General features: G+C 44.5%; 1 protein-coding gene and 1 long non-coding RNA gene across 2 annotated transcripts in view; one reads left to right on the plus strand and one right to left on the minus strand.

The window, feature by feature from the left end:
- LOC141132201 (uncharacterized) overlaps positions 1-2547 on the plus strand; it is a 154894-nt gene extending 152347 nt beyond the window's left edge. The window contains exon 6 of the long non-coding RNA XR_012242868.1: positions 1325-2547. This is a non-coding gene — a long non-coding RNA (uncharacterized lncRNA). The remainder of the gene's footprint in view (positions 1-1324) is intronic.
- LOC141132186 (phospholipid-transporting ATPase IC-like) overlaps positions 1-25486 on the minus strand; it is a 148056-nt gene that overhangs the window by 113560 nt on the left and 9010 nt on the right. The gene's annotated exons all lie outside the window — the stretch shown is intronic.

Consider the following 25486-nt stretch of genomic DNA (forward strand, 5'->3'; position numbering starts at 1 on the left):
TCCTGATAGAACAGAGCCTTGAGGGGCACTCTGCACATGCTCAGTTTGATGTGCATTGCTAGAGTTTGTGATCATGCGATCAGCACTATCCAGACAGATGGTCAGGGGTCCTGCAGCCTCATAGGACAAACAAAGGAGAATGAAAACGCCTCCATTCTACAAGCTTTAACCAGACACTGATAGAAGTCACAAGACTGATGTATACGTCTAAATGAGAAAGGTATTTAGCAGTTTATATTTACTAAAATAACTTCATTTCCATGTTCTGTGTACAGTGGGAGACCAGATATAGTGAATGCAGGGTCCTGGGTTTAGTAACACTAACTGTATCTATGGAGGAATTTATGGTTGTCACACAGGCCAAAACTTCAAACATGTCTTGTTGCTCATCACTATTACACTATTACATGGTGGATTAATGAGATGTGTAGTTTACAAAAGGCTAGAGAAGACTGTTTTTGCGGTCTTTTCTACAACTCACAGGAAGGGACAAGGACACTACATTTCTGGCAGGATCAACAGGTATTTTCTGTGCTCACTGAAAAATGTTCTTAGCCTAATAGATTTTGTCCTTGGTGGCAAGATTTCTGTCTCACACTACACATTTATATGGGTCTAGTACAATCAGTACTTATTTTGGGGTTTCAGACATTACACATTTTTTACGTTTTCATTATCAACACACATTTAGTATAGCAACTCCCTAGCATACATATTAACCTCACTTGTAACACATTGAGATAATTTTTATTATCTATAATAACAGTACCTGGGGAGGTACTTGAAGAGGAGGTCCAGCCTGGGTGAAAAAAGTTAAAAGTCAGCAGCTACAAAAACTGTAGCTGCTGAGTTTTAAATATATGGACACATACCTGTCAAGGGAGCCTGCGATGTCGGCACCCCAGCCGATCCTCGGCGCGACTCCCGGGTGCTGCCATTCCTGGTAAAGGGAACCCGGCAATGAAGCCTTTTGGAGAAAGCGTATAAGCAGAAGGTGCATCTTTGGGTGGAACTCTGCTTTAATACACTTTAATTTCTTTTTACCCTCTTTTTCAGGTTGGTTTTTGGTATATATACACATTTGTATTACCATAGCCATGATCTCTTGTGCCACCTCATTGGTTTTCCCATTGGGAGTCTTGAACCCCTTCCACTACTCCAGTGTCAGACACTGAGCAGCGTGGTCACCATTTGGAGGCACCATGTTTTATCAAGTTCCAAGCTAGTTTGGAAGTCCCTTTTTAGAACATCAATATGTAGGGTGGTGGTACCCCCCGCCTTTCTAGGGAGTGCTTTAATATATTTTATGCATTTGTTTTTTTAGTATAGAGTTCTGTTGTTGGAGGCATCTGCTCCTGAAGTGAAAGTATTCACGAAACACGTCAAGTTACAAGATGCATCTCTCTCCCATACTGAAATCATCTTGGTTATGAAAAGCATGTACATAAAAATATACCAGCTTGATGTACATTATATATTGTTACTTGTAACCCATTGACTTGATATGCCAAACATTTTAATATGTACTTTATACATCAAATTCCTGTATCATAAATTGATTTTTTTTTTTACATTTGTATTATGCTCCATTTAAAGTCCCGCGGAGGAATATTGGTTGTGTGTTATATATGGGGATGGAGGCATGATACATTAGGCACCTGTTCACAGTTATTTTCTACAATTAAACTGAAAAAAAGAAACCAATTCAGCCATCATACACACCCATGGAAAAGGTAAATTGCTATATATTACATTTTTTTTCTTCTGTTTAGTAATTCTTTGAGTCCCAGACTGTTTTGGCCTCAAAAAAAACAAATCTATGACTCAAAATCTTCTGATCTTAGTTGTGCAACCCTTACTTCATGTCTACATTAGTATTTATTGATCTACAGTTTTGTTCTTAACACAGAGTAATACGTTTGCTGAAGCAATTATAAAACCAGAATTACAACATTGCCGTTAAGATGGAGATAGGCTTTTGGCAGAGCTGGCAATCTTCTTTATCAAAACACCCCCAGACCACACCTTCTGCCTTTCAGCTGCTATTACACAAATGCTCCCATAGCCTCCAGGGATGGGGGTGTAGGAATTTCTTTAATCATAAAGATAAGGTAACAGGATTGGTGCAGGTCTCATCCATGGACTCCAAGCAACTGAAAACCTTCTATGGTATAAGTTGTACTCTAGATCAGGGGTCTCCAAACTTTCTAAACAAAGGGCCAGTTTATTGTTCTGCGGACTTTAGGTGGGCCGGACTGTGGCAAGCGGGAGTTGAAATTTGACTTGCATCAGTGGGAGTAAACATCAACACATTTGGTATTAGTTGGGGAATACTTCCCTATTGTTGATGTCAGTTGGCAGAATAATGTCTCTCTCAGTGGGGAGTATGGTGCCACAAGGGCTGGAAAAAGGCAAGTAAAGTGCCACATCCGGCCCCCGGGCCACAGTTTGGAGACCCCTGCTTCAGATCAGTGGGGCCCAAATACCTGGCATGGCCAATGCCTGGTCATGGTTTCCCACCTCCAGCCAGCTGAAGAGCCCCTAAACTACCACAGTGCCTTCCAGCTCTCATAATGCACCCATGATCCCAATGCCCACAGCCAACCCCCCCCCCGCTGCAGAGCTTCCAGTCCCCTCATTGTGCCTCCAGCCTTCAACAGTATGTTGCAGTGCCTCCTAACCTCCCACAGTACTTCCTTGTCCCTTTGCCTCTGAGGTGCCCTCCAGTGTCTCGCAGTGTGCCCCCCAAATTCAACAGTGTCCCACAGTACCTCTTAACCTTCCACAGGACTCCCTTGCCCCTGAAGTGCCTTCCAGTCTCCCACAGTATGCCCCCAAAGTTCACACAGTGTCACACCATGTCCCACATTGCTGTTCAACCTACCACAGAACTTCCTTGCCCCTTTGCCTCTGAAGTGCCCTCCAGTCTCCCAAAGTGTCCGCTCCCAAAATTCAACAGTGTCCCACAGTATCTCCTTGCCCCTGAAGTGCCCTCCAGTCTCCCACAGCGCCCCTGCAAAGTCTCCATCTTTCTGTAAAACGGGTTTTACCTGGTCCCCCTAGACATAAATGAGCAGTTAATCCTTGCAGTGCTAGAACAGCCCCACTGCAAAGAAGAACTTTTTGTTTTCCTCACAATTCAGCTTTGAATATACCATACCAAGGGTTTGATAAGTTCTAAAACATCTGTGGATCTTGATGGAAATCCTGTGCTGGGTACTCTGTAGGGCTGAATCCCAGTTCTCTATGAACTACAGAACACCTCCACCCATGTTATGGCACAAAGGAAGGTAGAAGCTGTACTTCCTGATACACTTTGAGGATGACAACGCTGCTCCTCTATACATACAGTACAGTAAGTAAGTGAGCATGGTCACCCTAAAACAGGACCTGTATTACTATCAGAATCATTAAGTGAAAATAACCTAAACAAAACAAAACAAATGCAGCCATCACATTTAAAGACTGGTCAGTTGTAATATATACAATTTCTGTTCCCTGGTTTAGGTACACTTTAAGGTTCTATTGCATTGCCGTAACCTGCAGCAATGCAACTTACAGTATGTTGGTGTGGTGCCATTCATAATGAATGGCACCCCCAATGCGTCTTACCAAGGGATATGCATGGAGGTGTGGTGTGCAGCCAGAAATGGTACTTGGCCCCTTTTTTGGCATGCTTGCCGTCCATTAATTCTGAATGGGCCACCTTAGACTTCGTTTAGACTTGCATTTAGTGAGGGGTATAGAGTTGCACAAAAATAAGTGGCTGAGCCACATTTTTTGCAGCCTGCCAACTGCTCCCCTTAAGCTGCAATAGGCAGCGGACTGGATGTTTACACGTCGCTGCTGCAATGTTTCACTTCGTCCCTGTGGCACAAAAAGCAAAAGGGGAAGTGCCACAAAAAAAAAAAAAAAAAAAAAAAAAAAAAAAAAAGGGTTTAAAACAGTTGGTGAGGAGGCGTAGTATTGCGTCCCTACCACCTGCCAGTAGTTTTAGAAGCGCGATCCGAACCTAGATCAGGCTTCAGAGGAAAGGGAGATTTAGACAAGTCTAAAATCTATCTTGAATTCTATGCATATCAGTTCCCAATATAATGTGTGCGTCAACGCACTGCAAAGATGCCCAAAATAGGCCCTAAAAACACAGCAACACAGGTATGGAAAAACAGGTAGGCACACAGTCAACCATAGAAATGAATGGCTGTACACATAAAAATGCCAATGGTTCTGTTCTGGCCATACCAGTTTCCCGAATGAGAAACTGATGTTTGGGAAAATACATTATACAAGCATGTGTAGGTAAATGCCAAGCTCTTTGGGGAAAGCTGTAGGCCAGATCACTAATATCGGTTAGGAGGGTCTGTTACACTCAGTGGTCCTTAGGGGATCATCGCCATACAAGGAAAGGAATATTCCTCATCATCCATGGTGATAAATATGCTCGCCTACAGAAATAGAGTCTCCAATAGTATTATATCAGGGGCTGAAGAAAAAAAAAAAACACAACAACACACGCGGATGTCTGTGTATGACATCGCAGAATGCCAACAATACTGACCCCCAGGCCTCATTAGCCTCTGGTTCTGGGGATTCTGGATATGATGTCATCACTTCAGTTTGGTTTTATATTGTGGTTAGTTTCAAGTTACAAATTACCCCGGGCTTTGTGCCTCTATGCTGCGTGAACTGGATCTAACAATTATGGGATCGTAATGACTGTTGTCTCTGGTGTTTACACTACCACCTTCTACATGGGTAAGTCACGAGGTATAATTCCAAATCAATGGGCGTTTTATTAACTCTTAGGCCTCCTTCACACAGCTACTGGGACCCATAATTGGCCATTAGTTTATGCAGATTAAGTCACCAGGTGCTGCGTTTCCGGTTATTTAGGTCTATGGGGATGCACAGACAGAGCAAAATTATCCTACCTTGACATGCACGTGGGTGCATGTGAGCGGCCCCGATACACTTTTTTTTTTTTTTTTTTTTTTAATTAGACAGGGGTGCAACCCCAAATGAGACAACATCTGTGCCACCATTGTGTCCCCATAGATCTACATCTGCACGGAGCTTGGTGGCTCAAGCTGCATAAACAAAACAGTCCATTTCACAATGTACAGGTCTCAGTGTGAAGGAGGCCTAAGGCTCTATTTACATCTGACATTTCCAAAACGCGCCACAGAGTGCACAGAAAACATGTGTAGTGCACCTCACGTAGGAGCTGCAAGTAGTACTAGGATTGTCCACCCTGCACAGCCAGGCACACCGAATTTCCACAGCCACACTTGAGTCAGTGAACAGTCCACTACTTTGTTTTTGTATTTTATTGAGGGAATTTAACTTGGATGGGGATAGGGGTATTACGGGATGCCCATTTGACTTCAGAAAAACTCTTCAGGGACAATCTTTCCTATACACAGTCTATGTACAGTGCCTTACAAAAGTATTCACCCCCTTGGCTTTTTACCTATTTTATTACATTACAGCCTTTAGTTCAATGGTTTTTTTTTAATCTGAATTATATGTGATGGATCAGAACACAATAGTCTAAGTTGGTGAAGTAAAATTAGAAAAATAAATATATACCTAAAACTATTTTTCAGAAATAAAAAAAACTGATAAATTAGCATGTGCGTATGTATTCACCCCCTTTGTTATGAAGCCCATAAAAAGCTCTGGTGCAACCAATTACCTTCAGAAGTCACATAATTAGTGAAATGATGTCCACCTGTGTACAATCTAAGTGTCACATGATCTGTCATTACATATACACACCTTTTTGAAAGGCCCCAGAGGCTGCAATACCTAAGCAAGAGGCACCACTAACCAAACACTGCCATGAAGACCAAGGAACTCTCCAAACAAGTAAGGGACAATGTTGTTGAGAAGTACAAGTCAGGGTTAGGTTATAAAAAAATATCCAAATCTTTGATGATCCCTAGGAGCACCATCAAATCTATCATAACTAAATGGAAAGAACATGGCACAACAGCAAACCTGCCAAGAGACGGCCGCACAGCAAAACTCACGGACCGGGCAAGGAGGGCATTAATCAGAGAGGCAGCACAGAGACCTAAGGTAACCCTGGAGGAGCTGCAGAGTTCCACAGCAGAGACTGGAGTATCTGTACATAGGACGAAAAGCTGTATGCTCCATAGAGTTGGGCTTTATGGCAGAGTGGCCAGAAGAAAGCCATTACTTTCAGCAAAAAACTAAATGGCACGTTTTGAGCTTGCGAAAAAGCATTTGGGAGACTCCCAAAATGTATGGAGGAAGGTGCTCTGGTCTGATGAGACTAAAATGTAACTTTTTGGCCAAAGAAAATGCTATGTATGACGCAAACCCAACACATCACCCAAAGAACACCATCCCCACAGTGAAACATGGTGGTGGCAGCATCATGCTGTGGGGATGTTTTTCAGCAGTCGGGACTGGGAAACTTGGTCAGGGTTGAGGGAAAGATGGATGGTGCTAAATACAGGGATATTCTTGAGCAAAACCTATACCACTGTGTGTGTGATTTGAGGATAGGATGGAGGTTCACCTTCCAGCAGGACAATGACCCCAAACACACTGCTAAAGCAACACTTGAGTGGTCTAAGGGGAAACATGTAAATGTGTTGGAATGGCCTAGTCAAAGCCCAGACCTCAATCCAATCAAAAATCTGTGGTCAGATTTAAAGATTGCTGTTTACAAGCGCAAACCAGCCAACTTGAATGAGCTGGAGCAGTTTTGCAAGGAGGAATGGGCAAAAATCCTGGTGGTAAGCTCATAGAGACTTATCCAAAGCGACTTGGAGCTGTGATAGCCACAAAAGGTGGCTCTGTAGACTAAAGTATTGACTTTAGGGGGGTGAATAGTTATGCACATTGACTTGTTCTGTTATTTTGTCCTATTTGTTTTTTTTTTTATTGGGAAGCAAACAACAAACAAAACAAACACATCTTCAAAGTTGTGGGCATGTTCTGTAAATTAAATGATGCAAATCCTCAAACAATCCATGTTAATTCCAGGTTGTGAGGCAACAAAACACAAAAAAATGCCAAGGGGGGTGAATACTTTTGCAAGGCACTGTTCACTCCTCTTCTGCCTCCAGCACTCACTTGCAAAAGGAACAGACTCAGCTGGGACACCTTCAGTGAATCTTGCAAAAGCACGAGCCCTTTACAAGCAGGGACCCCGGGACCCTTTAGTTGTGTAGCAAAGTCCAGTGTCCAGCTTACATCCCTGTGGCCACTGATCCCAGCACCACCTCAAGGGCCACCAGACAGCCTCCTCTGCACTCCTTATTCTTCCACCCGACTGCCCCTTGCTGGCCTGACCGATAAGTGTTTAGAAAAAAGGTACCCACCCCCTGCAAGCCTGTCTACTGGTGATAGGCTGGGGCCAGGATCAATACTCCAGGCAGCTCCTACTAAAATCCACCCTCTACTTCTGGAAGCTTCTCCAAGGCTCCAGAGAGAAGGGGGCGTTACCAGAGATGCTGCCTGCTGAGTCACTCAGCCCTGACCCAGATTTGGCAGCCAAGCCAAAATGTACCTACTTAAACAACTATGTACACTAGTTAGAGGGCGCTACACATGCATTTTGCCATGCCGAAATCCAGGTCACACTTGCAGTGCCATTAATTGTTAAAAGCATAAGTAACAGGTGCGCACTTGCAGAGCATTTTGTCATGATACAAATGCACCTAAACATGTGGCGAAAAAGGAAAATTGCATAATGTAGCAATAACTCACGGTGGAGCTGCTGGTTTAAAGCGGGCTGTTACCGTCACCTTCGTTACCTCAATTTCACCAGAACCGGGTCTAGGGTCCCGTTGAGCTTAATACCAGATAATGTAGGCACCGGACACTTGAGTATATTTTCCAAGGTTTTAATAAAGAGTAACTGAAGGAAGTAGCAGGAAAGAGGTAGAAGAAGAGTTGCAGGGAAGTTCAAATACCTTTTCTTTGTGTAATATTAGAAATTGGAATCTTGTAGATGAATGTACTCTCCTTTTAGAGTTGAATCTTTGCCCGCCCAGATAGGTTTCTCTCACTAACCTAGCAGCTGATACATAGCACAAACAAAAGTCTCTGCCACAGACTTAAATGTAATGGAAAGCTGTACGATCCTCTGCGACGGGATGTAATGGTTTACGATGAATAGCAAACAACACTGGAACCTTTAAGCCGACCCGGCAGTACTATGCGGTAGGATTACTTTAGGATGCGTCCTCCAACTGAGTCACCAGGCCCCTCTCCAGACCAGCACTCTGCATGATACTTCCATGAGGGGTCCTCCCCTGGGATCTTCTCAGTTATCCAGCTTCTTCCCGTAGGACAGACAGCACAGGACCATTCCTCTGCCGCTGTGGTAGGCCCCAGACAGGCTTGTGGGCCTCCCGCTCGGAGGACCACGAGGTAGTACTCCTATAACACATACCTGTCGGCCAGGAGGGCCAGCAGGTGGAACGAAAGACCCTAAAACATGGCGTCTGTCCCATAAATACCCTCTCCCAGAATGCAACTCGGAGGACCACCTCCACCGAGTTATCTCCAGGACAGAGGAGCACTTATACACTTTAACGTGTTGCCTTTCCAAAACTGACCCATGGTAACAACGACACCCACAGTCACAGTGTGAAACTACATGCAACTCAGCCAAACTGGAACAGAGGCAAATCTGACTATGTATAAACAGATAACCCACTAAATTTACCTATAAGCGGTAGATTGAAAATCTACCAGCGCTACAATAATTTATAGCTTGCTTTAGTTTTTACAGCTTCTGGTTACTGGTTATGTTAAAAGGACAGTATATAGTTCAAATAAATTTTGGGCAAAAACAGAGTTAGGTACCTGGTAACTCTTTTTCTAAGAAGTCTTCCAGGGCAGCATCCGAGAGATAGGCTCCTCCTTCCTAAAACAGGAAACACATTAGTCCACCATTATAAATTTCACACTCTTACCTGTGTGCCTCAGTTATGTTAAAGCACCGAAGGAATTCCCTGTAAGCTGCAAGCTCCCCCTCTGTACCTGGTTTTTGTTGTTTCAAGGGTGGGAACTAGTGCTGCCCTGGAAGACTTCTTAGAAAAAGAGTTACCAGGTACCTAACTCTGTTTTCTCGAATCGTCTTCCAGGGCAGCATCCGAGAGGATATATCAAGCAATACTTACTAGGGTGGGGTTAGAGACTGGAGCACTTTACGACCAAATGCTTGGTCTTGGTCAGACAGCTGGTCTATGCGGTAGTGCTTAGCGAAAGTACTGAAGCTCGACCATGTCGCTGCCCTGCAGATCTGCTCCGGAGTTGCCCCTGCTTTCTCTGCGGCCGAGGTTGCCCAGGCTCTAGTTGAGTGCGCTCTGATTTCACTAGGTGGAGTGAGATTCTGTGCCTTATAGGTAATCTGTATGGCCATCCTTATCCATCTGCTGATGGTGCTTTTTGAAGCTGGTTTCCCTCTGTTGATTCCTGCATAGAGGATGAAGAGGGAGGTCGTTCTACGCCATTCTTTTGTTCTTTCGAGATACGCTATGAGCGTGTTCCTTACATCAAGTTTGCTGTAAATGTTTCTTTTCCTACTATCCATGGTTGTTGGAAGTGAGGGTATGACGATGTTTTGGGTTCTGTGAAATGTAGAAGAGACCTTGGGTAGAAAGGCCGGATCTGGAGAGAGAATTATCTTGTCCAGATGTATTAGACAAAATGGTTCTATTGAAGATAGAGCTTGGATCTCACTCACTCTTCTGGCGGATACTAAGGCCAGAAGGAGCGCAGTTTTTAACGTGAGGTTTTTGTCTGAGCTGTCCTCGATAGGTTCAAACGGAGGGGAGAGAAAGCCCTTAAGTACTGTGCCCATGTCCCAGGTGGGAGTTTTGTACAATTTGGCTGGTTTGGATCTTTTAAGAGCTATGAGGAATCGTCTTATCAGCGGGTCTTCCGCTAGTCTAGTATCCATGACCGAGGAAAGTGCTGCAACTTGTACTTTCAGGGTACTTGGTGATATGTTTTTGTCTGCACCATCTTGTAGGAAGTCCAAAACTATTGGAATTATCCCACCGTTGGAGATTGGTCTGTCTTCGTACCAAGAAACAAATTTTTTCCTTATTTTCTCATAGATGGCTCTCGTTACCGGCTTTCTGCTGTTTAAGATGGTGTTGATTACTCTGTCCGACAGGCCTTTGTTCTGGAGTTTTACCCTCTCAGTAACCAAGCCGAGAGCTTCAAGATTTTGTGGTTCGGATGGTTGACTGGGCCTTGTGACAGTAGATCCGGGCGGTCCGTCAGTGTCAGCTGAGGTTGTATGCTGAGATTTTTTAAATGACTGAACCATGCTCTCTGGGGCCAGTGTGGTGCTATTAGTATTACTGTTGTTTTCTCTGCCTTGATTTTTTGGATTACTTTTGGGATTATGGCAGTTGGAGGGAATGCATAGCACAGATGCCATTTCCAGTTTTGGTTGAAAGCATCCACCCCGCTGTTGCCATCTGTAGGGTCCAGGGAGAAAAATATCAGAGATTTTGCGTTCGCCCTGGAAGCAAATAGGTCTACTTCGGGTATTCCCCACTTCTGGGTGATTTGAGTGAAGGTTGTTTGGTTTAGTGACCATTCCGTGTGTTTTATCGTTTTCCGGCTCAGGAAATCTGCCACTGTATTGTCTGTTCCTTTTAGATGAATACCGGATATCGATCTTATGTTCACTTCTGTCCACAGTAGGATAGATTGTGTCAGTCTCATCAGATTTTGGGATTTTGTGCCCCCTTGTCTGTTTAGGTATGCGACTGTCGTTGCGTTGTCTGATTGTATCTTTACATCCTTCCCCTGTAATGCTGGCTTGAAGGTTTTTAGCGCTTCCCCCACAGCTTTCAGCTCTCTCAAGTTTGAGGAGGCTTGTGCCCATTTGGGTGTCCATTTCCCTTGCGAGAACCGCCCTTCCATGTGGGCTCCCCATCCTAGGGCGCTTGCATCGGTGGTGATGCTGACTGGATTGACTTGAGCCCATCTGCGCCCCTCGATGACCCGAAGTGGGTTGAGCCACCAGTAGAGTGTTTGTTTGACTGTGGCGGGGACGGGAATGGATTTTTCTAGGGATGCTTGCCTGCCATCCCATTGGGACAGAATGTAGTTCTGTAAGGGTCGCATGTGAATTTGTGCCCAGGTGATGGCTGGAATGGAAGACGTCATCAGTCCTAGTACGGACATTCCGTGCCTGATCGTTGTGGAATGGTTCCTTAGCAGGGACGTAATTGCTTCTGTCATTTTTACGTCTTTTTCCTTTGTTAGGAAAATTTGACAGTCTGGAGTCCAGCACGTATCCCAGGTACACTACTCTCTGGCTTGGGATCATTTGCGATTTCTCTGCGTTTATTAACCATCCCAGGTTTTGCAGATAGATCATACTCTTGCGCAGGTTGTTTTCTAGGATTGCTGCTGAGTCCGCAAAGAACAGGAGGTCGTCTAAGTATGGTATTATTCCAATACCCTCCTGTCTTAGACCTTTTAGTGCTTCCGCCATTATTTTTGAGAATATTCTTGGAGCCGAGGAGATTCCGAAGGGGAGAGCTGTGTACTGTAGGTGCAGCGTAGCTGCTGGCCCCTGGATTGCGAACCTTAGAAACTTTTGGTGATCCTTCCTTATGGGGACATGTAGGTAGGCATCCTGTAAGTCTAGTGTTGCCATGAATGTCTCCTGCGGTAGGATGTTCCTGATTGAATAGATAGATTCCATTCTGAATCTCTTGTATCTTATTCCTCGGTTGAGTGGTTTGAGGTTTAGTATCAGCCTTAGTTTGCCTGATGGTTTTCTTTTTGCGAAGATGTGTGAGTAGAAGCCCTTTTGTTCCTCCTCTTGGGGAACGTGACAAATCACCTTCTGATCTAATAGTTTCTGTAGGGATTCTAGAAACACCTTTGCTTGATTGCTGTCCTTGGGTAGCATGGTCGCTAAGTATTTGGTTGGGGGGCGGTTGGAGAATTCTATTGCGTAACCATCCGTTATGGTGCGCAGTATGAATTTGTTTTCTGTTATCTCCTCCCATTGGTGGGAGAAAGCCGCCAATCTGCCCCCCACCTGAAGGCAGTCATTGTTTTTTGTTCTTTTGGGTATTAGGCTTGAGGATGAATTCACTTTTGCCTTTCTTGTTTTGTTGACCCCAGTGCTTTTTTGCCCCTGGCTTATTGAATTTCTTGAAATGCCGAAAGGGTGCCTTCCCTTGTCTCTTCTTGATTTGAGGGAACCCCTTATTTTTTGCTGCAGTCCTATCCAGGACTGTTTCTAGTTCGGGACCAAACAGTAGGTCTCCAGTGAATGGTATGCCACATAAACGGTTCTTGGAAGGTGCATCCCCCCCCCAGGATTTTAACCACAGGGCTCTGCGGGCCGAGTTTAGTAGTGCCGTGGTCCTAGAGGATATTCTGACAGTTTCTGCTGAAGCATCTGCCAAGAAAGCTGCCGCTCTAGTTAGTGTGGGGATGGTTTTAATTAGTTCCTCCCTGGGTGTGTCGTTCTCCAATAGATCTTGCAGCTGGGTTAGCCAGATTAGCAAGGTTCGGGCTGTGCAGGTGGAAGCAATAGCCGGATTTAGGTTTGCCGCCCCTGCTTCCCATGCCCTTTTCAGGAGAGCTTCTATTTTCTTGTCCATGGGGTCGCTGAGGGTACCTGCGTCATCAAAAGCCAAGTCCGATTTGTTCGTGATTTTTGCCAGAGAGGCATCCACCTTGGGGCATTTAGCCCAGGTTTTGGTGTCTGCTTCCGCAAACGGGTATCTGCGTTTGATTGTGGCGGGGATGAAAAGCTTTTTCTCTGGGTCTTCCCATTCCTTTTTGACTATGTCTTTAAGTGTTTGGTGTACCGGGAACGTTCTTGGCTTCTTGGGCTGGAGCCCTTTGTACATTCTGTCATGCATAGTGAGTTCTGCGGTTTTCTGTTCTTTAATGCCTAGAGTGTCAGTGATGGCTTTGAGAAGACTGTCTGTGTCCTCAGAAGGAAACAGGTTGCAGTCTGTCGTGTCATCTTCCTCCTCTGAGTCTGAACAGATACCGTCTTCTGATTCAGATTGTTCAGATTCATCTGAATCCACCTCTTGTTCTGCCTGTACCTTGTTCTCCCTTGGAATGTGTGTTCCGCTGGTAGATGGGATACTGGCCTGAGCGACACTTGCTGGCGTTTCTAATTTCTCTATAGCTGAGCGTAGTGGTGCCATGGTGCTCTGAATTTCTTTCTTAAAAGAATTGAGCAGGTCTTTCAAAAATCCCTGTGGATTCTTTTGCCACCATTTTGTCTAAGCATTTCTGACACAGGGGCTTTTTCCAATCTGGGGAAAGCCTGTGGCTGCATGAGGCACATGTTTTGCCTTTAGCCTTCCTTTCCTCAGGGGTCTTTGCCTGCAAGCGAGCATAGAGAACAACAAAGAAAAACCCCGTGAGTCAAAGGAACTGCCTGTAGATAGGCAGTAAAGAGGTTAAGACAGAGATAATTCAAGAATATTCTGGCTTACCTTGGAGCTGTCCTGATTTGCAGGATCTGCAGGGCAGGGTGGGGAAGCGTCAGACATGATCAGCCACCAGGATCCTCTGCTTAGAGGCCTTTTTATCTGCTTCCTGCATAAGCTCCGGCCCCGCCCCCGGCTGACCCCGTGCAGGTTGGTGGACACACCTGCACATGCCGCTGTATTGTAGAGTAACTGTGCTGGTAGTGAAGGGTAGCATTGAACAAATTTGCTATTTGTATTCTGTTTTCTCTTTTTTTTTTTTTTTTAAACTTCCCGCCCCTAGGAGTCCCTGCTCTATCTCCGCAGTAGATAGACTACGGGAAAATGGCCGCCAACCCGGAAGCGGAACTTCCTCAGCGCCATCTTGGTACACCCCCGACTTCCTGTAGCGGCCTGTGGCGGTGAGGACGCTGCTGCGCCGCCCGGAGAGCGGCGGATTCGTTTGGGGGGACAGCCGCAGCCACCAGGGACCTAATTTAGAAGGTGCAAACCCCTCCCTGCTAGACCCTCTGCTGCTGAGGATTTCGGCAGCGGTCGGCGGCGGTGGGGGGGGGGGGCGCCCATCTATGCATGTATCCATCCCCCCTGGCGGGCTCCAGATTCTGCGGAAAGCCAGAGGGGGGTGCTTGCGGAAGCATACACAGGCCTAAACAGAGGCATGGGGTGGGGATGACAGAGTCCTCCTGCAGCCTGGGGGGATGATTGCAGACCCCTCAGTAGGGGCGAAATCTCAGGCTTTGAGCAATGTTGCCCAGTGCTGCGCCTGCTCGCCCTCCCAAAGCCCCTTGGGCTGTATGGGATGCTGGCAGGGGGTCTCCTGCAACAAGCACAGAGACAGGTGAAAATAAAATAACAAACGTTCTTGCAGCTCCTGTGGGTCCGGAGGAAACACAAACAACTGAGGCACACAGGTAAGAGTGTGAAATTTATAATGGTGGACTAATGTGTTTCCTGTTTTAGGGAGGAGGAGCCTATCTCTCGGATGCTGCCCTGGAAGACGATTCGAGAAAGTCAGTTTCACCCTCACTATTACAGTAACAGAGGATGGACAGATAACATCACAATCTCTGACCTTGGCCAACTGCAGAGCACCTCCTACTTACTAAAATAGATACAAGGCTTCTCTTGAGCAGTGGAGGTACAGACGCTTGAGCAACCGCCAGAAGGGGATGCTGCTTAAATGTAGCATAGGCTACAACAGTGAATTACAGCTTCACCATAGGCCACACAAAAAGGTGGCATCTAGAGAATTTGAGCCCACGCTCCAATTTGCCAAGTTTGGCTTAAATTTGTACCCAAAGAAGGGAAGCAGGGAGACCTAGATAGGCAGTTCATTTACCTCTAGTCATAAAAATCAGAGCCCTGGCCTATCTGCCCCGGTGCCCTGGTTGTTATCGGAAGGTTCAAGTTGCCATTTTGCCTCGGAACCACCTGGCTGCATGCCCAAGAAGAACAAATCAGGTCACAAAATGGCCGATTAATATTTGTACAGGTGACAAACAAACTTTAAATAGTGCAGTTGGTGTGATTCACCTAAGTAGAAACTTGTCAGACAGAATTTTAGGCCCGTGACACGGGAGTCAGTAGGCAGAGGCTTCTCATCTCAGCTGCGATCTTCAGGCTAGCACATGTCAGGTCACGTCCAGATAAACATCCCGAGCCTAGCTATGCAGAAACTGAACATCTACGTCTCGTAGAGGAGCAGGAAACGATGGGAGATGACAACATGAGACGAAACCCGCGCAATGAGGATTATATAGAATACACGCCTTGCGCATAAGGTCTATGGCTCTTCCTGTACAAGCAGAGCATTGCGACATCAGGACCTGCTGTTTATATAATCTGAATCATAGCAATCTGCCAACACCCACTATACCCCACTCACATTCACTAGAGCTTCAGATAAAAGGTGCTGGCACATTTTGCAGTGGGCATACCATTTTGTGGCGCCCGTTGAACCATAATTTTGCCTCATAAATCACATGGTACCTCCTCCAATGAACGTCCTTCACCACCTGACCTCTCAGTGTATGTCAGACTGTGTATGTGGTTTTAATTGAAGGCAAAACTTGAGTTGTCCACTTAGATTTTTTTTTTTCTTGTGCTCAAAGTAACTTTATATATTTTTGGATTACAGCATTTTGATTCAAAGTATTTTTTAAATCTAATTATTTGGGGTTTTGTTTTTGATAACAGGTAGAAAGTTAAACTGTCTTTTGGATAGTAACAGAGAATACTTACAGCATGCATCAATTTTAATTGTGGGTCACAGGGTTCAATCATGAAATAAAAAATAAATAAATAAAAAAATAAAAATAAAAAAAGGATTTTCTGTTAATTATTGGTTTTTGTGTTTGTGGGTCACCTGAAGTTTTACATAGGTCACTTCCAATACTGTTTTGGAAGAGAAGAACAGAGAGATCTGGAAGCCGCACACCAGACTGATGAGAAGTGCCTTTATTGATAAAAAAGCTGGATCATGGGGAGGTATACAAAACACTATAGCAGAAGTGTACAGGGATCATCTGACACGTTTCGCACTCACGAGTGCTTACTCATAGCTATGAGTAAGCACTCGTGAGTGCAAAACGCGTCAGCTGATCCCTGTACACTTCTGCTATAGTGTTTTGTATACCTCCATGATCCAGCTTTTTTTTATCAATAAAAGGCACTTATCAGACCGGTGTGCAGCTTCCAGATCTCTCCATTCTACTCTGCCTTACTTTGCATCAGCCAGCACCTGGGACTCTCCCTTTGAAGGATGTTGCTCATTTTTTCTTCCCGCTGATTTGAGCCTACCTGAGCGGTGGAACCCTCTCTGTCAATACTGTTTTGGAGTCAGGGTGGTCTCCTATTTTTGGCATTCTCTTTTCCCCCCTCTCCCCCACCCCTTTTCTTTTGGTCAGGAATTTTTTGAGTTTGAGACTGGTTTTCCCAGTGGAGCTGTTCGTCTCCTGAGTTACGGCATTTAAGGACATTCACCTTTTTCTCCTTCAACCACTGTGTGGTCATTTTTGCTGTGTGCTTTGGATCATTGTCATGTTGGAAGGTAAACCTTCTTCCCATTGACAACTTTCTGGCAGATGGCAGCAGATTTTCCTCAATAATTTTCCTCAATAAACAGAGAAACACCCCCATAACAGGATATTACCACCTCCATGCTTTACTATAGGAATGGTGTTATTTGGATGGTGAGCTGTATTGGATTTCCGCCAGACATATCGTTTGGTGTTGAGGCCAAATACTGTATATACTCGAGTATAAGCCAAGTTTTTCAGCACATTTTTTTGTGCTGAAAGTGCCCCCTCGGCTTATACTCAAGTCAAGCACTTTTCTGCAGCAAAAAATTTAAATTTTCCAAAGCGAATTTGGGACCCCGTATCTCAGGGCCACGGTGCTAGGAACCCCAAATTTGGTGTGCAAACCCAGTGGAACTAGTACCACAACATAACCAAAGCTAGGGTTCCTAGCACCAAGTGGCCCCGAGATACGGGGCCCCAAATTTGGTTCGGAAAATGTCATTCTCTGCTGCAGAAAAGTGCTTGACATTTCCTGAACTGAATTTGGGGCCCCATATCTTGGGGCCACTTGGTGCTAGGAATGCCAGCTTTGGATATGTTGTAGTGCTAGTGCCATTGGGTTTGCACACCAACTTTGGGGTGCCTAGCTCTAAGTGGCCCCAAGATACGGGGCCCCAAATCCGGTCGGTCAACTATGTCCATCTGTAGCAATGTCATTTCGGGACCCTTTGGGTCCAGAGACCCCAAATTTTGGCTGCAGCTAGGGGGCATCTAGGAACCCTCAACTACCGAGTTTGAAGTTCGGGGGACCTATGATTGCAAATGGGCACAGTGAGGCTGCAAATGGGCACAGTTGACCCTCTTTTCCACTCACAGTATCTGCGCATGTCTCACCCTAGGCTTATACTTGAGTCAATAAGTTTTCCCAGGTTTTTGTGGTAAAATTAGGTGCCTCGGCTTATATTCGGGTCGACTTATACTCAAGTATATGCGGTAATTCAATTTTAGTCTCATCTGACCATCTTAAAAAACACACCTTGAAGATTTTGAGGTCACATGGAAAAAGAAAAAGAAAGAAAGAAAAAGAAGTGCGCACACACACTAAAACTATGAAATAAAATTTCAGCATTTTATAATACATGTGTGTGACCCGCAGAGACTGGCTTTATAACAATAAAATCCAATAGCTAGCTGCATCACATTTATGTTCTTAATCTTCTACACCAGTGGTCTCCAAATTGCAGCCCAGGAGCCAGATGTGGCCCTTTTCTTGCCTTTATCCAGCACTTGTGGCACCATTCCTCCCCACTGACACCATTGATGAGGCACTATTCCTTCCATTGAGGCTTATGGTAAAATACAGTGACGTTTTTCTTAACAAATAAGTTAAAAAAAAAAAAAAAAAAAAAAAAAAAAAGTTACTGTGTGTTTTTTTGTTTTTTTTTTGATACAAGATAAACTAAAGCAACATTTAAAAAGTGTTCATGCACATCTGCAAAAACAAACAAAAAAGGCGAGTAAAAGGGATTTAAAGCATAAACACCGGGAAAAATGCAAAAAGGTCTCCAATGATCAGACCTGTGCTGATATAGCTACCCAGCCCCTCCCCCCCTGCACAGCCATTCACTGGGAAGACCAGTGTACTGCTGTTTCCACTCTACCAGCTCCATATGCAGCTGAGGACAGAGGAAATGCGATCACTTCAAAAAAAAAAAAAGAATTATTATTAATAATACAATAATAATAAATATTATGGGGCAAAAGAAAAAAAAGGTAGTGGTGCACCAAAATTTCAGCCAGCGAAACATACCGGCCAAAAACTGTTTTCGGCATAGGGCCGAAAGAGAAAAAGTGCCGATAATGGAGCAAAAAAGGGGGTGGGGTCCCCCTGGGTGCCGCCTGTTGAAGGGGTGTCATCCTGGTGGCTCAGAATCCTCCCCTCTCTCCTCCTTCCTCTCACAGAGCTGCAATCTCCAGGTGTCACGGAGCTAGGTTTGAATTGTCCGGGCCGCACTAACAATGTCCCGCCTCCTGTGATAGACGACACACTGATCCAATGCCGGGACATTGAGTCAGTGTGACATGATCACAGGAGGCGGGACATTGTTACTGCGGCCCAGACAATTCAAACCTAGCTCCGTGAAACAGCAGATCGCCGCTCTGATCCAGACACTGGCAAGGCTGCATTCATCTCTTGTATCATTTCAGCAGTCTCGGACCATCTCCTGTATCATGTCTGCTAGAGGTGCACCAAATGGAAATTTTACCAATGCTATTAGCAGTGTGTTTAAGTCAGAGACCGAGGACACGATACAAGAGGTGGTCAGAGACCGAGGACACGATACAAGAGACGGTCAGAGACCGAGGACACGATACAAGAGACGGTCAGAGACCGAGGACACGATACAAGAGACGGTCAGAGACCGAGGACACGATACAAGAGACGGTCAGAGACCGAGGACACGATACAAGAGACGGTCAGAGACCGAGGACACGATACAAGAGACGGTCAGAGACCGAGGACACGATACAAGAGACGGTCAGAGACCGAGGACACGATACAAGAGACGGTCAGAGACCGAGGACACGATACAAGAGACGGTCAGAGACCGAGGACACGATACAAGAGACGGTCAGAGACCGAGGACACGATACAAGAGACGGTCAGAGACCGAGGACACGATACAAGAGACGGTCAGAGACCGAGGACACGATACAAGAGACGGTCAGAGACCGAGGACACGATACAAGAGACGGTCAGAGACCGAGGACACGATACAAGAGACGGTCAGAGACCGAGGACACGATACAAGAGACGGTCAGAGACCGAGGACACGATACAAGAGACGGTCAGAGACCGAGGACACGATACAAGAGACGGTCAGAGACCGAGGACACGATACAAGAGACGGTCAGAGACCGAGGACACGATACAAGAGACGGTCAGAGACCGAGGACACGATACAAGAGACGGTCAGAGACCGAGGACACGATACAAGAGACGGTCAGAGACCGAGGACACGATACAAGAGACGGTCAGAGACCGAGGACACGATACAAGAGACGGTCAGAGACCGAGGACACGATACAAGAGACGGTCAGAGACCGAGGACACGATACAAGACATGGTCAGAGACCGAGGACACAATACAAGACATGGTCAGAGACTGCAAACTGCAAAAAAAAAAAAAAGTATTTATAATATTTTTTTATGTAAACATAAAATTTTTTGCCTGTTATTTATATTTAAACTGAATGGGTTGTTTTACAGGGTTAGGGTTCACATATACTTTAAGACTGCACACAGCAGGGCTGCAGCAGTGTAAATGTAGCTATAAACAGCTGTACAAAGCTAGGTTACAGTGGTTCTAAAGGCAGAAGTTTTTTTTTATTCTTGTATAAAAAAACCTTTGTGCAGCAGCTCCCCTCAGCCCCCCTAACCCTTACCTGAGCCCATCTCAATCCAGAAATGTGCACAAGAGCCACAAAGTACGGGGACCCTTCCTCCTCATTGGCTGAGACAGCAGCGGGTGCCATTGGCTCCCATTACTGTCATATAAAGCCAGTGAGCAAATGAGGAGAGAAGGGGCGGGGCTTAGCGATGGCTTCATGTCTGAATGGACACACAGAACCAGGGGCTCGGCTCGGGTGCACCCATAGCAAGCTGCTTGCTGTGGGGGCACTACGCAGCAGGGAGGGGTCAGGAGCGCCGGCGAGGGACCTGGGAAGAGGAGGATCGGAGTTGCTCTGTGCAAAACCTATGCACAGAGCAGGCAAGTATAACAGGTTTATTATTTTTTTTGTTTAAAAACACAAGACTTTAATATCACTTTATGGTAAGAGTAGAGATTTTATTTATATAGATTTGTACATTTTGTGCCTCAGTTGCTGCCGCTGATTGCACATCAATGTTTACATCTTCCCTGAGAGTGAATCAGTCATGCGGTGGTGGCGCAGGCACAGAATGACTTTGGACTGAGAATGACTGAAGATTGGAGGTCGTTCTGCTCCTGCGCTGCCACTTGCACATTGCTGAGATCTACAGGTAAGCTCTGAATCTGCTAGGCAGCAGCCCATAGGGTCTGTTTTAGACATGTGTGGGTCGTTTTGTACCGAATTGAAATGCGGACACATTTTTCATTATTCTGAAATTTTGATGTATCCGAATTACAATAGTAATGAATCAGAACAAATCCAAATTTCAGGTGAAATTTGAATCAAATTCGAATACACGAAGGGAATAAAATAGAAGATAAAAGGAATAGAATAGAAAATAAAAAGGGAGAGGGAGAAGGAATAAAACTAAGGAGATGGGGAAGTGAAGGGAGAGGGGTGGGGGGAGAAGGAATATCAGGAAGATTGTCATAAGAATGTTTGATATATTTGTTTTTTTTTTTTTTTAAGAATTAGAGGTGCAGCTCATGGAAATTTTGGTGCCGAAACAGACAATGCAGGATACACTTGGCCAAAAAAAAAAAAAAAAAAAAAAAGACAGTTTAAAAAGGTATATTATATATATATATATATATATATATATATATATATATATATATATATATATATATATATATATATATACACATACATATATACATACATACACAACTTTTTTTAAAATTATCATCAATTTAAATGAATATGAAAAACTATCGTCAGCTATTATTGGCACCTTAAAGTGGGGTTCCACCCAAAAAAACAAAAATACATGAAAAATCCTAAAAAACAAAACATTTGGATATTTTTTTTTTTTTTAAACTCACCTCTAAATGCCTGTTGCTAGGTGGTCCCTCGTAGTCTGCCCCTTCCAGTGCCTGGGCTGGTGACATCACTTCCCCCTCGGCACAGGAAGGGCTCAGCTCTGCTCCCTCCCTCCTGTCAATCATCTGGGACCCATTACAGGTCCCACGTGACTGAGCGGCCAATCACGGCGCGCGGCGCCGCTCACGCATGGGCAGTGGGTGGCAGGCTGTGAAGCCACAGCCCGGCACCCACAGTTGCAATGCCGGCACCGCTGAACGGAGGGGGAGACGAGCGGGGCTTCGATCCCCCGCATCGCTGGACCCTGGGACAGGTAAGTGTCCAATTAAAAGTCAGCAGCTGCAGTATTTGTAGCTGCTGACTTTTAATTTTTTTTTTTTTTTTTTTTTTTACTGGACCCCCCGGGTGGAACTCCTCTTTAAGCGCAAGAAAAGCTTTAAGAAAAACGTATCCCTTTAAAAATTCTATGGATGTCTTCACACTGGTCCGTTGCACTTCCGGTGCGGTATTAAAAATCTTGCTTGCTGTCGCTAGCGACTACAGACAAGTTTTGTATCTCCTTTATTAAATAATAGAGTTGTTACTTGTTTAGACGTATTGGTCAGGGGCTCTGCCTGGCAACGTAGGCACCTCTATGTCCGCACTGACCCAGTGGATGCCCAGGGGGCGCTCCCCTTAGGCGAAGGTTAGTTGGAGGCCTATGGCCCCCCTTCCGGGGAATCCGCCCGGTGGGCATCCTAGGGCACTGAATAAAAAAGAGGCCCCTCCCTCCTGTACTAAAATGGAGGGCTGAGGGGGATAGGTCCGGCCAAGCTGATACGGCGGGGCCCCCTCTTAGGACTCAATATGACTGTTTAGCAATGTAATAAAGTTCGGAGATGATTTAATCCCTCTCCCCCCTTTCCCCTCCCGCCCTTACCCCTACGTATTACAATTTGTTATAAATCTTGTTTTTGTACCAACATATTGGTCTACACTGGAAAAATGCAATGTTCTGTGGTAAGAATGACCATAGATTATATGTATGTATGTTCTTTTTCTTATTATATAAAATAAAAATAAAGATTACAAAAAAAAAAAAAAAAAAAAAAAAAAATCTTGCTTGCTGCATTTTTTTTTTCTGAACAAAAAAAAAAAAAAAAAAAAAAAAAAAAAAAAACAAACACATTGAAAACGCAGCAAGAACCCATCATTAACGCACCCGTTTCATTTTTGATGTGGTTTTTGAGTCACGTGACCTATGAAAAAAATAAAAACACCATAAGCACAGTAAAATCGCGGTAAAATTGTGCGTTTTCGGTGCCATTATCAACAACTTTATCTCTTATCGGCCGAATGCCAAAAACAACCATTTTCAGCTGAACTGTTTTGGCAGCTGAAGTTTCAGTGCATTTCTCTTCTAAAATTCGCATTTACAATAGAATAAATTTGAATAGAATAGAAAGAATAACAGTTTTCCAAAATTCGAATAGACTATAATAGAAAAAGAAAGAACAGAATAGAAAGTGAAAAAAAAAAAAAAAATTATAACAGAAGAAAAAAAAAAAAAAAACAAAAAACAAAAAAAAAAACCACAACACAGTAGAATAGAAAGGAAAGAAAGAATATACCCATCTTCCAAAATTCGAATTTCGAACAGAATAAATTTGGATGGAATTCGATTCAAATTAAATTTTAAAAAATTCTAATCAATTGGAATAACTTAATTCAACTAAAAACAAATGTATGTAAACAGCAAATGGAAACAAATGTTTCGTTCTGCACCGTTTAGTCTGTTTATGATGTACGCATGTAAACATTAGTGCAAAGGTTTCTATGTGTACAGTGTAAAATAAAGTCCAAATCAGACCTGGAACACAAAATTTTCTTTTCTTTAAAGTTGCTGTGGAGCAAAATGGAGCAGTGTGAACGGCCCATAGAATACAATACTGCTGTGATTTGATCGGTATACATTACGGATCTGAACGCAGCTTATTGTACACCCATATATGAGCCATTAGGCTTCATTCACACAGGCATATATGCATTCTCTGCACACAACACAGGTTCTTGCTGGCAGAGCTAGCATAAGACCCTACATAAAGTTTGCACCTAAAATACTCACGTTTAGGGTTCATTCAGAGGAGAGCTGTGCGTCTTCTGTTCAGATCCGCTTTTTGCTGCATCCGCCTTTCACAGCGTCTGCGTTTGGATCTGTGCATCCGCATCCAGCACATCAAATTTTGATATGTGACTGTCCATGCAGCCGCTGCATCCACATCCATGGGCTGCCTGCATGCAGCTCCGAGGTGGATGCAGAAGTAACCAAAAGCGGCTCAGCGCCCATCTGAATGAGTCCTTAGTCATGTACAATCCTATTTACTTGACACGTGTACATGCATAAATCCCACAGTACTTTTTTTCGCATGCCGCCAAACGAGAAGCACATTTCAGTTTGCACACGCAGCGGCGTATAGGGCTCCACCAATTGCTAAAGTGCTACGTTTAGATGCATACAAAACTATACACTCTACTTTTAAAAGCGGAATTTTAACCAGGCCACGCATTATGCAATTTTCATTCCTTTAACCACGGTTTGCGCAAAAGAAAAATTGCTAGATTTCCCCATTTCCACAGTCAGTGTTGATGAGGGAATCCGTCCTCCAGAGCTTTTGTATTCTGAGAGCGGGGAGCCTTCCCAGCCAGCAGAACACAATGATTAATGCTAGCGGCTATAGCTGCTGGCAGTGATCTAAAAATAAATAAAAATAAACTAAATAAAACACACACAGTACTGAATTTGATTGATGGATCAACTGCAGTGCAACCAGACTGCCCATAGATGGATTGAAATTCAGCTGGTCCCTGCTGAACTGTCCAAAATTTGGATCCATCTATGGCCGGCTTTTTTTTTTTTTTTAATTTATTTATTTTTTAATAAAGCGGGATACGGGCCAGCGAAATTTTTTTTTTTTTTAAGTCAGCAGCTACAAACACTGTAGCAGCTGACTTTAAATAAGTACTTACCTGTCTTGGGTGTCCGCGATGTTGGCTGCCCGAGGCCGACCCGTCCCTCGGCTTTCGGGTCCTGGCATCGCCATCCTAACTAAGGGAAAGTGCTGTGTGCTAGTTTCCTACTGCGCACACACGAGTGGCGCGGCGCTCTGAATGGCCCTGTGATTTTCTGGGAACACACACAGTTTCCAGAAGGCAACGGGGCTGCCCACCGAGAAACAGGACACGCCGCAAAATAGGAAGAGGCAGATTAGGAAGACTGCCTAGCAACAAGGGTTCAGGTAAGTTTAAAAAATTTTTTTCTTCAAATGCTTTTTTTAAATTTTTTTAGGATGCAATTTTTTTTTTTTTTCAGGGTGGCCCTTCACTATAAGCCCTTACACTAAAATGTTTACTACCCTAAATGGCTCCTGCTGACAGAATGGAGCTTCAGAGGACAGCGCAGTCTGGTGAGGCTCATGTGGGAGCACGGGCACAGGAAGGTATAAGGATGTGCCCTCATCAGGCATTTTAAAAAAAAAAAAAAAAAAAAAAAACCAAAAAAAAAAAAAAAAAAAAAAAAAAAAAAAACACAACCCACACACACACACACACACACACACCTTGTTCTAGAAGCCCCAAACAGTCCAACCCAAGTTTTGATTTTTAAGTTGAGCACAGGAATAACCCTCAGGGTGCAAAAACATTGGTAGTGATTAGAGCTTGTTTACCCGCATTTTTCCACGCAAAAAAAATTTTAAAAATCTGGCTCACAACTAGGGCACACAAAAAACGATTGTTTCACACCACAGCAAGTCTGTCTTTACCGCAAAGCAACAAACTTCAAAAAAGTTGGAAAAAAAACACACACACACACACACCACTGCCAGAGCCGGTGTATCGTCACATATGGTGACCCATCACATTTGGCTACACGCTGGCGTGCGCATGCGCGACGCCGACATATGCATTCCAACACTTTTACGACAAAACAGCACACTAAAACCGTCAGATAGTGTGACGGAAGTGACGTTAAACTGCGCTTGCTCAGTTATTATGTGGCTTCACCCCTAAGTCCAGGTTCAAGCCCCACCATTCAAGTGGACATAGAGTTAGATTATAATTATGCTAAGCGAAGTGAGGCCGTGCCCGAAGCATGCCCGTGAGGGGCCCTGTTGCAAAGTGGTGCCTTACAATCAATTATACAGAAGAAGAGCTTGTCTGTAACGTCACTTCCATTAAATTATCTGACGGTTT

Source organism: Aquarana catesbeiana, linkage group LG01 (assembly GCF_042186555.1).
Source record: "Aquarana catesbeiana isolate 2022-GZ linkage group LG01, ASM4218655v1, whole genome shotgun sequence".
NCBI classification, from domain to species: Eukaryota; Metazoa; Chordata; class Amphibia; order Anura; family Ranidae; genus Aquarana; species Aquarana catesbeiana.